Source organism: Myodes glareolus, chromosome 27 (assembly GCF_982192425.1).
Source record: "Myodes glareolus chromosome 27, mMyoGla1.1, whole genome shotgun sequence".
NCBI classification, from domain to species: Eukaryota; Metazoa; Chordata; class Mammalia; order Rodentia; family Cricetidae; genus Myodes; species Myodes glareolus.
Window position 1 is genome coordinate 34817282 of NC_142052.1, and position 12122 is coordinate 34829403.

General features: G+C 42.2%; 1 long non-coding RNA gene across 1 annotated transcript; it reads right to left on the reverse strand.

Annotated features, from left to right (window-relative positions):
• Positions 1-2626: 2626 nt before the first annotated feature.
• On the reverse strand, positions 2627-8261 carry LOC146889378 (uncharacterized). Its single transcript, XR_015000139.2, has 4 exons — positions 7715-8261; positions 5258-7587; positions 4801-4991; positions 2627-4118 (listed from the first exon to the last, which is right to left on the reverse strand). It is a non-coding gene; the product is annotated as an uncharacterized LOC146889378 (long non-coding RNA).
• Positions 8262-12122: the final 3861 nt, after the last annotated feature.

The following is a 12122-nucleotide window of genomic DNA, read 5'->3' on the forward strand; positions in this document are numbered from 1 at the left end:
AAGGAACTTACTAGTGGGTGGTTTTTAAATTAACCCATCATCACTTGAATCCTAGCACATCTATCTGTCCTTGATCAAATGTTTCTATGAATAACTTTGGTATCCTGCAAGACAGTTGGGTGGTTTTTTATTTGTTTGTTTATTTGTTTTTTGTTTTGTTTGTTTTGTCCTAACTCCCTTCGGTTAGGTGACTTTCTCGGAAGGAAATACAGGCAAAACAATACCCCGATGTCGCTTAGGGCCCACTAATAGCTGCCTCTGGCCCTATATAAGCAGACTTAAGGCTAAGCAGGTTGCTGGAGGGAAGATAAAAAGTGTGGCTCCTGAGGAAGTGCACTACACCACTGAAGAGTTTAATGACTTTGCTAATTCATGCAGGCAAAAGTCTGGGGAATGTGTGCGGGCACGAATTTCAAGGGTGAGAGATCATGGTGCAAAGAACATAACCCCGGGTCACGGTGTTTATTGAGATGAGCCCTCTGAGTGGGGAGTCTAGGTTTAACGTGGAAGTTTGCACAGTTTTAAAAGAAAAAGTGTCAAAAGTTCGCGTGACTGGTTGGCTGCAGCGTTTGTCAGAAGATGGTCCGCTGAAAAGGAGTTGGAGACGCCTGAGAGCCCTTGGCTGTGATGATGAAGGGATTTTAAGGCCCAGGGGAAATTGCAATGCTAGAATGATTATGCTGTGTAAAACCCAATCCTCCACAATGGGGAGGCCCAGAAGACACACCCTTCACTAATCCTATAAGATGCAACATGATCAGGGGGCTCCAGTACATTCGAAGAACTTTGTTGTCACCACTTCCCTTGTGCCAGACCTGGGGTCGGAGACACTGTTGCTCACTTGGGTGAATTAGATGCCGTGAGCCCCAGAGTAAGCAGGGGCCAGACGACAGCGCTGAATCACCAAAGGCAAAGTGACCGTAGTTACCGTGATGGACAGCACAGACAAAGAGGCGTCCGCCATGGTCAGCACAGGCCATGCAAGTTTTATGATAGTGCAACTTGTATGCCCCTTTGGTACTGGGTAATCGACCATGGTGTTTCCGGGCATGAAATAGATAAGCCTTCTACATTTTTGTTTAATCTGTATATGTGGAAAGATTCTCAAACAAATGAAAAAAAAAAAAAAGCCTACATTGGATTGTGGCCATAGGGACTTTTGGTCTGTGACCCAATTTCCAGACTTTGAGCCGGTTTGCAGACCCAGAACCCCAAAATGAAGGTCCAACTGAGTTCCCCTGAGGAAGGACCTTGGTAAAATACCTGAGTTTTACAGTTCACCTTGCCTCAGTCCTTCCCTAAAGGGGAAAAGTTACTGTACACTGGGGGAAGGGAAACCGTCAGACCTTCAGGAGTCTATTGGATACCGGTTCTGAATTGACGCTGATTCCGGGAGATCCCAAGAAACATTGCGGCCATCCAGTTATCGGAGAGGCTTATGGAGGTCTGGTGCTAATGGAGTTTTGGCTCAAGTCCTACTCACAAGAGGTCCAGTGGGTCCCAGAAATCATCCTGTGGTTATTTCTCGATCCCAGAATGCTTAATTGGGCTAGCTTCACTTAGAAGTCGGTAGAGTTCTCTCATTGGTTCCCTGGCCTGTGGAGTGTGGGCTCTTACGGTTGGAGAGCTAAATGGAGGCTTTTAGAATTGGCTCTGCCAGGGAACATAGTGAATGAGAAAAACAGAATCGAATCTCTGAAGGAAATGGGTAGTTGAGGAAGATAGTTACCAATAACCACTAAGGCTACGTGACCAGCTACAGTAGTAAGGATATAATCGATATGAGTGTTTCTGTCATATTTTGTTAAGAATAGATTTGTGTAGATGTTTGTGTTCTCTTTCCTCTATTTCTTTACCATATGATGCAGGATCAATTAAGAGAACATCGGTTTATCATCTTTAAGTTTGAGATAGTAAAAGAAGGTCACTCAAGAGACATTGTCACCTATTCTAAATTTTTACGTCTTTGTGGTTGTAAAAGGCATAGTCAATTCATGTTAGATGTAACTGTGGCCTGGTTAGATGTGTAATGTGTTTACAATTGTATGTAGGATAGTCACGCCATGTTAGGTGCAATTAGGACCTGGTTATTGTTTTCATTTGGAAATTAATCATGGCATAGGAGATACGACTGTGTGTCAGATTCACAAGGTGGGGGGATTGTGATGATTGTTCTTGGTTGTCAGCTTGACTACATCTGGAATTAACTGAAATCCAAGGGACTTGGTCCACCTGGGAAGGATCTTTTCTTAATTGATTACTTGAAGTGGGAAAACCCACTTCTAATCCAGAACTGTTGAGATGAGACTATAAAGTATTAATTCAGATCACTTGAGGTGGGAAGATCCACCTACGATCCAGGCCACACCTTCTGCTGATCGCCTATATAAAGGACAGCTCTCTTTGGCTGCTTGTTCTTACCTTGCTGGTAAGTTCAGTCCTTCACTGGCGTTAGAACCTAACTTCTTCAGGATTGCAGTGTATACTGAAGACCAGCTGAGAAATCCAGTCTCAGGGACTGAGCAACCACTGGATTCTTCTGTTGGTGGACAGCCAGTGTTGGACTAGCTGGACCACAGCCTGTAAGCCATTCTAATAAATACCCCCTTTGTTTGTTTTATCTTGTTTATTTTCTCTCAGTCTTGTTCCTTTAGAGAACCCCAGGCAACACACTAGCCATTGGAGAATTACAAATAGAGCCGCTTTGGTATTCCATCTCATCCCATCAAGAATGGCTGTCTTAAGAAAAGAAACACCAACAGATGCGGTGAAGATGCTGGTGAAGACGCTGGTGAAGATGCTGGTGAAGATGCTGGTGAAGATGAACCTTTATTCACTGCTGATTGAAGTGTTAACTGATGCAGCTGCCGTGGGTATCAGTATGGAAGATCCTCAAAAGAAATTCTAAAGCAGAGCTACCATATGGTCCAACTCTACTGAGTCAGAGCCAGAGAACCGCATCCGTGTTTATTTCTGCATTACTCACAATAACCAAGATACGAAACCCGTCTCAATGGCCATCAGCAGATGAACGGCTGAAGGAATGTTCGTCAGAGATGAAGAATGAAATTATGGCATTCAAGGAAGAGGGGGAAACTGAAGATCAGGATGTTCAGTGGAGCAACTCAGACGCAGAAAGGCAACATGGTTTTTTTTCTCATGAGCAGAATCTAGATTAAAATTTTTATAAACATATACATGGTGTGAAGTAGACAGTTGGACTATGGGATGGGAGAAGGAGGTGTGGAGGGTGAGGAGTGGAAGGAGCAAGAGATGGAATAGATGAGAGGTGAGAGCAGAGGGAGAGCATTGGGGGAGATGGGTACAGAAAGAGGGGGGCAGGGAAATGAAGGAGTATGCGGGGAAATAAGAAAAATATAATTATATATATATGAAAATATCCCATTGAAACTCATTTTTGCATGTTAATGAAAAAGTTTTAATCTAAAATTACAACTAAAAGGAAAGTTAAAGATGTATAGTGTTAGTGTAAACCTCAGAGAAACACTGAGGACTTTTAAAGAAATATAAATACGGCTGGGAAGGTTTTGTAGGTCCAGTACTTATGGGAAACGGCTCAATGGGTGCCGTACTTATGGGAGGTAGCAGGATGGGAGCAAAACTTACACCATTCTGCCCAGATGTTCTCAATAGTGAATTTCATACTGAACACAGTCATTTATTTCATGCCTGTGCAGCATAGCAATGCTTCTGTAATAGAGCCCACAGCTTAGTCGGTCCTCAGTCCTTAGCAAAACTGACTCCATAATGGAAGTACAATTCAGGCTGCCAAACTCAACCTGCAGACAGTACTCCCTGCCAAAAGGAATCTGAAGACCTAATCCAAGACCAAGCTACACAACTGTAACATACATGTAGAGTACCTATGTCCGTCCCATGCAGGCTCCCTCGTTGGCGGTTCAGTCTCTGTGAGCTGCTGTGTGCCCAGGTTACTTGATTCTGTGTGTTTTCTTGTGTCTTTGACCCCTCTGGTTTGTACAATCTGTTCCCCTTCTTCTACAGGATTCTCCGAGCTCCACCTAACGTTCTGGTCATGGGTCTGCGTCCGCTTCCGCCATTTGCTGGATGAAGCCTCTCTGACAACAATAGGCACCAATCTATGAATACAGCAGAAAATTGTTAGGCATCATTACGCTGACATTTCCCCCTTCGATCATGTTTGAGTCTATCCTGGATCGCTGAATCATTCAGCCTGCGGGTCCTGGTGCTTCAGCTAATGCCAGGAGTGGGCTTACTCTCCTGGCATGGGTTTTAGGCTAGACCAGGCTTTGGTTGGCCACTCCCTTACTCTCTAGGTCACACAGCACATCCCATGGGCAGGACAGACTGTAGGTTGAAAGTATTGTGGCTGAGTTGGTTTTCCACTTCCTCTACATGACTGGTCACAGGAAAGGGCCAGTTAGACTATGTATAGGCTATCGCTAGGAGTCTTAGCTGAGGTCATCCTTATAGATTCCTGGGAGATTCCCTCGCTGACGCTGAGATGCCCCTTCTTTCCAGTAGTCTCTTTCACACCCCAACCTAATTTCTCCTGTTCCCATCCTTGCCTGCCCTCAGCTCACTCACAAAATCTCTTTCGTTCCCCCTTCCCAGGAAGTTCTGTGCACCCCCTTGCACCCCCTTTTGTTACCCGATCTCTCTGTGTCTGTGGATTATAGCATAGCTATCCTTCACTTTATAGCTAATATCCATGTATGAATGAGTACATACCATGTTTGCCTTTCTGGGTCTGAGTTACCTCACTCGGGATGATTTTTTTTTCTAGTTCCATCCATTTACCTTCAAATTTCATGACATCATTGTTTTTAACAGCTGAGTGATATTCCATTGTGCAGATGTTCCATATTTATCCATTCCTCAACAGAGGGACACCTAGGTTGCTTCCAGGTTGTGGCTATTACAAATAAAGTTGCTATGCACATAGTTGAGCAAATGTCCTTGTGGTATTTATTACGTACACAGTGTTCTGCCTGCATGCAAGAAAAGGGTATCAGATCTCATTACAGATGGCTGTGAGTTGCCATGTGACTGCTGGAAATTAAACCCTGGACCTCTGGGAGGTCAGCCAGTGCTCTTAAGCTCTGGGCCATCTCTCCCTTCCCCTAATGCACTGCTAATGTTATTAATCACATTACCCTAGGATGCTCACCTACTTGAAATTAAACGAACCTCTTGCTGCCTTCAGCAAAGTCTGTGAAATCAGGTAAGGAATAATAGTAATGTTATCATTTCATACCTTTCAATGTTTTCAGTCCTCTGGTGTGACTCACAGGCTCTGACCGGTCATGTCTACCCGAATCTTGAAGGTACATATTATTGGGGATATTCCTAGCTACCAAAAACAGAATTTGCAGCAAGTATCTTAAACAAGGAAAATCACTCTGCTTCATGCTCTCAGTCCAAGGCAAACTGACTTGTTGTTGTTGTTGTTTTGTTTTTCAAGGCAGGGTTTCTCTGTAGTTTTGTAGCCTATCCTGGAACTAGCTCTTGTAGACCAGGATGACTTACAAAGAGGTCCACCTGTCTCTGCCTCCTGAGTGCTGGGATTAAAGGTGTGCACCACCACTGCCCGGCTGCAAACTGACTTTTTCACTTTAAGTACAGTGTTTAGGACAGGCTGTTTCCAGCTTTGTCCCCTACCACTATGAGTCTGTTGGACATTCTATTTAAGATTTTTCTCCACATAATTGCAAAAGGTTTTCATGGAGGATGAAACTGGGCTATCATACAGCTGTGGCCAGATGTGGGAGGACTGGACTATCCCCCGGCCTACCTCTTGAATAAGAAACTTCCATCGTGATCTAAGCAGGCTCCCTTTGCTATTCCCATTTTCAAACTACCATCCCTCACTCTTTCAAGCAGTTATGGAGGTGACCACTAGGCACACCATGACAAGTAATTTCGCAGAAGACAAAAGCTGGGAGATCACTATGCTGATTTTTTTTTTTTTGAGAGCTCCCAAAACTTTGCACAAATGTGAGAGAAACAGTAATCTAAACTCTCCTGGTTTTCGCAGATCAGTTGTATTCATCTCTTACAAATGCATTTTCTATTTTCAAATTTACAAATTGAATCAAAGCTGGAGCTGCCGCTACGCCAGTTATTTTCCTTCAACCGCTCTGTTTCCGTCCGCCGGCATGACAACTTCATTATTAATCATTCCGCATTACAGGAAGCCGATGTTTGAGATGCTTACCATGAAGAGAAGAAAAATAAACCAAAGCGGGTAGGTTATAAAGAGGAAAGTAAGCGAAAAAGTAGAATTTGTTGAGGTAAGAGAGAGAGAGAGAGAGAGAGAGAGAGAGAGAGAGAGAGAGAGAGAGAAAGAAAGAAAGAAAGAAAGAAAGAAAGAAAGAAAGAAAGAAAGAAAAAGCAGGAAAGAAAACCAGAGGGAGAGACAGGGTGGATGGAACAGTGACTAATTTGGATTGTCTAATGTGAGTGTATTCTGCTAACTAGGTCACTTGCCACTTGAAATGATACTGGCAATACGCCATTGAGAGACAGAGGAAGGAGCAAGGAAGCATGCATTCTGCGTGTTAGAATCTGTCCCTCCTAACCACGGGGCAGGTGTGTCCTGGTGGAAACACATGCTCACACAGCCTGATGGCAGGATTCCAATGACACTCCTTTTTTTTCTTTCTTTTTTTTTCTTTAGCCCACACTCAAAGATAATTTGCCTAAGACGCTATCTAAATATTTAAGACTATTTTTTTTTCCCAGCAACAATTAGCATCAAGCTTATAAAAGGTCAAGAAATCATCTGTTTTGCTTTGAGACAGGGTTGCTTGGCTATCACCCAGATGAATTGGAAACTCAAAACCCTCCTGCATAAACCTTCCAAGTCTTGGTGTTTGTCTGTCTGTCTGACTGCTGGCTAGTTGGATCATGTGTGTTTGTAAGTAGCTTGGGGGATAGAATCAAGGCCTTTGTGGAGGGCAGGCAAGTGTCTACAACTGAGCTCCAACGTTAAAAAGGAGACTTTTATGTCCTGAGTTTCAAAAGTACTAGAACTTGCAAGTCATGGGATCTTTATAAAGATTTGTTCCTCTGTATAAAAGTTAAGGTCACGTGAGAGCAAAGAGGTCACGTATGCCAGAATCGCTTTAGGATTTCGAGGTATGCTTTCTGCCTTCAGTTGTTCCCTGTGGTCCTTTATTTCCTTAGGTTTTCTCCTTTTCTATCCTTTGCAGACCCGGGATTGCAAGGACCTTGTCCAGGATGCCAGGCGAGCACTCTGCCCCTGAGCTACAGCCCAGCCCTACTCACTACTTTCTGTCTTGAGCCATAGGGTTGAGAGAATCCTGTTGAACGTTCTTGTTCTTGGGACAACTATTATTTTTGCTAAACAGACTTTGATTCCTTTTCATTTTTATATCTAAGGTGAAATCAGTGGGTTTCAAAGCCATGCAAAACAAATGTGTACTCCAATGAACAGAATATGGCAGTCCCGCTTACCGTGAACAATGACATCGAGAAACAGGGGTTTCCAGCTCCTCTAGACGTCCCACAAATTCCCTGAGCTGAGTGGCAAGCCTTTCCTCACTCCATAAGCATTGTAGGCTCCTGATGAAATTAGACATCTCCTCTGTGCATTTCTTTAGAATTGATTGACCCCAGTCTGTCCACAAACACTGCATTTTGTGCGCTAAACATTCGTATGGCTTACGAGCACCCCACACTCTATACTCACCTTTCCTTCATCCCCTTTGCTTTATATTTTGAAGACCTGCAGGCCCCAGATGCGCAGCTTCCTGGCAATTGAATCCCGTCTTCCCCGGGGCAGGCTACACGTTCAGCTGCCCTCCCACTAGCTGGAGGTTGGGGTCCCCATTAGACAAAGGTTTTCTTCCTTGAAAACGGCAAGGGAAGTATTATGTAAATCCCTTATCTGGCTACTCCAATGGAATGCTTAACAAAGCGATTTTAAACCAGAAAAGTTGATTTGGGTTGATGGCTCTCTGGATACAGTCCAACACGGCAGGGAGGCGTGGCGGCAGGAGGCTGCCGATCACACGGCAGCGTCCACAATCAGAAAGCAGAGAGAGGTGAATGCTGGGGCTCAGCTCACTTTCTCGACTTTATTTAGTCCGAGATCTTAGATCAGGGAATGGCACTATCAAGATCTGGGGTGGCTATGTCTTCCCACTTCAGCTAACCTGATCTTGTTTCCTTGGTGATTTTAAGCCCTATCAAGGGGACAATCAAGATGAACCCTCAAAGAGTCCTTTGATCAGGAGACAACTGCACCAGCCCAACCTTCTTTCTGCAATCCATTAATTTACTGGGGGATTGCAAAATAGTGCTATTAAAATTCCAGTCACTTTGGCTGAAAACATTCTGTAAAGAGACGCATCTCTGTCTACCACTTGACTACTTAAGAGATACAGTTCAAAGGCACAATATTGCTTTTCCTATCCACGCTAATTTTCAAGTATTGAAATTTCTCTACAGAAGCAGAACAATTCTTTGTTTCTTAAAATCATAACTACGGCTTATGTCTGAAGTTTTCAGCCAACAACAGCTTCTTTTTAAAGCTCAAATGCCCCATCTTTGGATCATAGGGCTACTTTTGAGTTGGTTTCTGGTCCCTTTTGGCATGGCTTAATAACTTTTTCTAGATTCTTTGATATCAGGTGTTTCAAGTTTGTTGTATATTTCATACCTCAGACATGTATCGAATCTGTTTTTTTCCCAAAAGTCCTGCTTTCTGTAGTAAGAACTATTAATATAATTCCAAGTCCACCGTCCAGATGTTAATTCTTAGCACTGCTGGGATAGTTACTCTGCCTGAGACTTTACCTGTTGCCTACTTGTTGTAGATAAAATTTTACAAGTGAAAATGATCAGATTCATATTTCTAATTAAAATTCAGGACTGTGAGTGGTTTTTGTTTTCATTTTTGTTTTACTGCTCTTTTCAAATCTGGATCTCTTCGTCTTCCTATGAAGATTCCTGCTTAAACGGGACATCATAGATTAGCACTTTAATCAGTTTGGATTATGATAACAGCATACTCTAAAATGATTAGATTGTAATCAATTAAAATTTACTTTTCACACTTCTGGAGGGAGACAAGTCCATGAAGGCTGTGCCAACAGTTTGGGCATATGGCAAGGGTCTATCTGTTTGCTCACAGAAGACCTTCTGTGCCCTCATGTGGTAGAAGGGTGATCCAGGCTCCCTGGGCTCCTCTAACGAGGGCAATGCTCCTACTGAACACTCTCCTCTCAGGCCGTAACCACTGCACAATGGTGCTACTTGAGGACATTTTGTATAGCTTCCTAGGTCTACATACAAATCTGGTGGAGACACCAACACTCAGATCATCGTAGATGGAATATCTCAGATTCGTTTACTTCATGGTACATTATTTATACAAAAAGATCAGAATAACAATACAAAAATACCCTTCACTGACCCGCGGGCATTGCTGTCTTGTCTGGGACGCCCACAACAATGCCCCTATCATGCTCTCTTTTGACTTTGACTAGTATTGATCCTTCAGGTAAACTTGATCTTTACCATATCAACCAGCCACCACAGTGAGGTCTTTCTGGTCATCTTAAATACCTGAAATGCATCCTCTAATCAATCCTTCATGAGGAACTAATAAGAACAATATCCTCCTCTCTTTTAAATATTAATATAAGTATTGTTCTGTCATGTGGGCTCACATTTTAGTCCTTGGGTCTCTTAGCTATGTTCTTCCATTTTCTTCTAAAATATTGTCAACTCTGATGATAATTTAGTTTTCTAACCCTTCTAAATTACTTGCTGACTCCCAACAGAATCCTTTCTTTTTCTGTAAAGCTTACTCATTTTTCTGTCAATCTCTTCTGCATTAGTGTTATAATCCTCTTGCCCCAGAATCCCAAGTGCTAGGTTTTAATGTGTGTCATCATGTCTGACTCTGGAATGAAATTTTGGTGTTGGCTGTTCTGGGTCAATAGTCTAAGTTATTTGCTGCACTTTTTCAACACGTGGATTCATATTTATTTTTCCTTAAGGAACGTTTTTAAATATAGATTATATTTCTTATGTCTGTGTTGTCCCTTTTGCCTGACTTCATTGGTGACATCAGTTATCTATGGGTGACTTCTACTTATATCATTTCTTTTCATTCGATTTTTGAAAAATTAAAACTGGCCTCTTTATGCCCTATGTTTCTCTTAAGCCAGAATCTGTATTATTTTGTTTGTTGTTATTTTTCTTCTGGTTCGTGTTCGTTTCTGAAATGATTTTTCTTTTATTTCTAAATATCTCCTAGTTCTGTTACAATCACTGAGTTTCTGAATTTCATATTAATGTCACCATGGTGTGAATTCTTTTCTTAATGCATCTGAGCTTATATTGAATTAGAAAATTAAGCTTTGATTTGTTCTGTGGACGTGGCTTCCTGGTATATGATGAGATATTTGGCTTTTCTTTTCCCCCAGCAATAACTTTGTTGGATGTGCTGGCCCATGCCTGAAAAGCCAGTACTCGAGAGGCAGAAAGATTGCAGGTTCAGAGTCTGCCAAGGCTACAAAGAGCCACCCTGTCTCAAAACAACAAACAAACAAACAAACAAAAATCCCAGAACTGGGGATGTAGCTTAGAGACAGATCAGTTGCCCATCATGAATGCACTAAAGTCAGGGGCTCTGTCTCCAATTCAAAAAAATCAGCAGAATACTCTCATCCCTGATATGGGAAGTCCTTCTGTATATGTATTGCTTTTATTGCTTAATGAATAAAGCTGCTTTGGTTTATGGCAGGGCAGAATATAGACAGACTGGAAGAAATAGAGAGAGAGAGAGGAGGCAGAGTCAGGGAGACACCATGTAGCTGCTGAAGGAGGCAGATGCCATGTAGCTGCCCAAAAAACAAGAGGTTAAGAACCACAAACCTCGTGATAAATTATAAAATTGGATTAATTTAAGATGTAATAGTTAGCTAGAAATATGCCCGAGACATCAGCCAAACAGTGCTTTAATTAATATAGTTTCTGTGTGATTGTTCGAGTCTGGGCAGCTGGGAAATGGACGAGCTGTCTCCATTTACAAAATAGTGCTGACATGGGCCAACGACATCCACATAAAACCTGAGACAGCTTAGGAAGCAATTCTAGACATAAAAGAACAGAGTTAAGCACGATTTCTGGGTAGCAGCATCTTCTCGGGTGGGCTCTGTTTGCTAGAGGCAGGCAGAGATTCCTTTAAGAGCCGGCTTCCTGGTTCATGCTGGCAGCAAGAACTCTGGCTCATTCAGGAGGTCCTGCATTAAATGGGGTTTGTGAGCAGAGTGCTCCAAGTTGCTTAATGGCAACATAGACATGCTGCATCCCTGGTGCTGGGGTGAGAACATGGCTCGCAGAGGCAGTAAACATACCTCCACCATGTTGAACAGGGAAGAACCAATGCAGAGTTGGTCCTACCCATACCCATGGTCAAATGATTACAGATATTCACTAAAGACAGATTCAGACTAAACAAACCTTTGAACGGGACACAGTATGTTTAATAAACGTACATAGGCTTGGGAGAGAGAAGAAAAAGAGTATAAAGAGTTATAAAAATAAGTAGTGTCTTTAAAGACACAGTAAAAGTAATATAAAAGATTACAGACAGTCATAGACTAAAAGAGTAAAGAAAAATAAGCCACATAAAGATGGAATATACACAGAGGGTCTGGATTATACATAGTAATGTGTTTTCTTTGAATTTTTTGACTGTGAATGAGCTAAGTACAGAGAGATATTTCATTGTATGGGCTGCTAAGCTAAACCAACATATATATTTTAAAGGTATCTTGACTTCAAAATTTTAGTCTAAGGATATGCTACTTTGAAAAAGAGATTTTGCGTTTGTTTCCACAGAATACCAGAATCTGTGGATTCCTTCCAGGGTAATGTTGTTTGATGGAACAAGACCTCCCCCCGAAAGGAACCTTAAAAATACTTTGCCCAACACACAACAGAAAGCAGTTTGGAGAAAACTACATCAAAATTCCCAAAATGATTGTTTATAAATGTTTGTTTTCATTTAAAAGGGGATATAATATAGAGAGGAATACTTGGTCTATTGATAAAAATTTAAGGTTGATTTGCTACACTGTGTA